The sequence below is a fragment of the Glycine max genome, chromosome 4 (genome assembly GCF_000004515.6).
Source record: "Glycine max cultivar Williams 82 chromosome 4, Glycine_max_v4.0, whole genome shotgun sequence".
In the NCBI taxonomy this organism is placed as follows: Eukaryota; Viridiplantae; Streptophyta; class Magnoliopsida; order Fabales; family Fabaceae; genus Glycine; species Glycine max.
The window spans coordinates 37,828,787-37,832,428 of NC_016091.4; the positions used below are offsets into that span (position 1 = coordinate 37,828,787).

General features: G+C 40.9%; 1 non-coding gene across 1 annotated transcript; it reads left to right on the top strand.

The window, feature by feature from the left end:
- Positions 1 to 3,534: 3,534 nt before the first annotated feature.
- On the top strand, positions 3,535 to 3,642 carry LOC113001582 (small nucleolar RNA R71). The gene has a single exon (XR_003266976.1). It is a non-coding gene; the product is annotated as a small nucleolar RNA R71 (small nucleolar RNA).

The following is a 3,642-nucleotide window of genomic DNA, read 5'->3' on the forward strand; positions in this document are numbered from 1 at the left end:
CTAGATTTTGTGCTCCGCTCCTATCACGGATCTCCAAGTCAAACTCTTGGAGCCAGAGCATCCATCGGATCAACCAAGGCTTAGAATCAGCCTTCTTCAACAAGTACTTTAGAGCTACATGGTCGGTATAAATAATAATGCGGGTACCAAGCAAATAATATCGAAATGTTTCAAGAGCAAAAACTATGGCTAGAAGCTCTTTCTCAGTAGTAGTATAATTCGCTTGGGCAGCATCTAAAGTCCTAGAAGCATAGTATATCACCCTGGACAATTTATCAATTTTCTGAGCAAGGACAGCCCCCAATGCATAATTTGATGCATCACACATAAGCTCAAAAGGGGTTGTCCAGTCGGGTGCCTGGATGATGGGGGTGGTAGTCAGTGCTCTTTTGAGGCAGTCAAAAGCCTCTCTGCATTTATCATTAAAGTCAAACTCCACCTCCTTTTGCAACAAGTTGGACAGTGGAAGGGCTACTTTGCTAAAATCTCTTATAAAGCGTCTGTAGAATCCTGCATGACCAAGAAAAGATCGCACCTCTCGCACACAAGAGGGGTAAGGCAATTGTAATATAACAGAAATTTTTGCAAGATCTACTTCAATGCCTCTTTTTGGAAATAATGTGGCCTAAAACTATACCTTACTCAACCATAAAATGACATTTTTCAAAATTTAGAACAAGGTTAGTTTCAATGCATCTATTCAAAACTTTTTCCAAACTATCCAAACAACCATCAAAAGAGGATCCATATACAGTGAAATCATCCATAAACACCTCAATGCAATTTTCTAAGAAATCACTGAAAATACTAATCATGCACCGCTAGATTGTACCAAGGGCATTGCACAGGCCGAAAGGCATCCTCCTATAGGCAAAAGTGTCGAAGGGGCAGGTGAATATGGTCTTTTCCTGATCCTCAGGAGCAATAGTAATTTGCATATAACCAGAAAAACCAACAAGGAAACAGTAGTGAGATTTACCTGCCAGGCGTTCAAGCATCTGGTCAATGAATGGCAGGGGAAAATGGTCCTTTTTGGTAACCTGGTTTAGCCTCCTATAGTCAATGCAGACTCTCCAATTGTTCTACACCTGAGTAGGAATCAGCTCCTCCTTCTCATTTTTTATCACCCTGAGGCCGGTCTTCTTCGGGACTACCTGGACGAGACTCACCCATTGGCTTTCGAAGATAGGATAAATGATTCCAACTTGCAAAAGCTTGGTTATCTCCTTCTTCACTACATCAAGAATCACCGGGTTGAGTCTTCTCTGTGGCTGTCTTACTGGTTTAGCTTCATCCTCTAAATTTATTCGATGCATACATGTGGATGGGCTAATACCAGGAATGTCCGCCAAGGTCCAGCCTATAGCCTTCTTATGCTTCTTGAGAACATACAACAACTTCTCCTCTTGCTCATCAGCAAGGGAGGCAGATATAATCACTGGAAAACTTTTGCTATCATCCAAGTAAGCGTATTTTAAATTTGATGGAAGAGGCTTCAATTCTGGTGTGGCCGGCTGGATAGTGGTAGAAGAAGATGGTTTCTCACCCTGTACCTCATAAAGAAAGTCAGAGGTATGTGTACTTCCTGAAACATGGTTAGTCCTATCTGACTCTATAAAATCAATCTCAAGAGGTAAAACACAACCACCAGACATGCAGTCAATATCAATTTCAGATTCACTTTCAGCATCAAATTCAGACATATGATCAAGTACAATTTCAGACTCAATGCATGAAGAGGGAGAGGCATGCAGATTAGAATAAAGATCAGTCATGTATTCATCAACAACATGGTCAATTATTTCAGCATGAAATACTGAAAGATCTTCATATGGGTATTTCATAGCATCCAGAATATTAAAATGAACAGTTATATCACCAAACTCCATGGATAGTGTGCCTGCATATACATCTATCTTAGTTCTAGCAGTTTTCATAAAGGGTCTGCCTAGAATGATGGGAACTGATCCTTGAGAAAATCCATCTTCCATATTCAAAATATAAAAATCAACAGGGAAAATAAGTTCACCAACTCTAACTAAGACATCTTCTATGAAACCAACAGGATAGGCAACACTTTTATTAGCTAAATGAATTACCACATCAGTTGACTGCAAGGGACCTAGAGATAGAGAATTAAAAATAGACAGAGGCATAACACTAACAAAATCTCCTAAATCTAGCATGGCATTATCAAACTTACTATTCCCTATAATACAAGGTATGCTGAATGTACCTGGATCTTTACATTTTTCAGGAATTTGGGGAACAGATTTACCAATCAATGAAGAGACATTTCTGCCCATGTTAATTCGTTCACTTCCTTTAAGCTTCCGCTTATTAGTGCACAACTCCTTCAAGAATTTAGCATATCTTGGAATTTGCTTTATTGCATCCAGTAGAGGTATGTTTACCTCTACTTTTCTAAATGTTTCCAAGATCTCTTTCTCTGCCTCTTCCATTTTTTTGTTGGGAACTGCTCTTGGAGGGAATGGAAGAGGGATGTGCTGCTTCTGCAAATCAGAATTACCAGTGGAAGAAGATTCACCTGCACAGAAATTGTTAGGTAAATTTTTTTCATCACCTTTTTCTGGAGTAGAGTGAAGTTGGGCAGGTTCATTTGCAGATGAGAAAGGTGCTACGGGTTGAGGTCCTTGACACTGCTTTCCCGACCTCAATGAAATGGCACTGACATTTTTGCGATTTTGGACAGATTAAGAAGGCAGCTTGTCAGAATTTTGGGACTGTTGTTGATTTAATTGTGTAGCCAATTGTCCCATCTGATTAGTTAAGCTCTGAATGGAGGCTCTGGTCTCTTGTTGAAACTGCATGTTTTGCATAGTCATTTGCCTCACAAGTTCTTCGAGGGAAGGTTGCGGAGGGGCCTCAACTGTTGGTTGTTTTTGGGGTTGTTGTTGTTGTTGGATTGGTGGAGGAATGTATGGTCTGCTTGGGCCAGCAGCATTTTGGAAGGAAGGAGCAGGCTACTGTTGTTGCTGTTGAGGGCTAGACCATCTGAGATTAGGGTGATTCCTCCATCTAGGGTTGTATCTGTTGCTGGAGAGGTCATAATTTTTCTACTGTGGTTGATTTTGCTGCTGAGGTTGAGGAGGTCCATTGTAAATGTTTGTAGCATAAGCTTCGGGCTGCTCAATTGCTCCAGGTTGCTGCATGGAAGGGCAAAGGTCTGTATGGTGGTCAATAAAGGAGCACAAACCACAGACTCTTGTGACAGGTACAGATTTATGATTCAAGGCCAGCTGGGTTACCAAGTTAACCAATGCATCTAGTTTTCCTTCAAGCTTCTTAGTTTCGGATTATGCAACTGAGTTTGTAGCTACCTCATGCACTCCTCTAATGACTATAACATCATTTCTGGCGCTAAACTGCTGGGAGTTGGAAACCATCTTCTCAATTAAATTTCTGGCTTCAGCAGGAGTCATGTCTCCAAGGGCTCCACCACTGGAAGCATCTATCATACTTCTCTCCATATTATTGAGTCCTTCATAAAAATATTGGAGAAGCTACTCCGAAATCTAATGGTGAGGGCAACTGGCACATAGTTTTTTTAAATCTCTCCCAGTATTCATACAGGCTCTCTCCACTGAGTTGTCTAATACCTGAGATATCCTTCCTGATGGC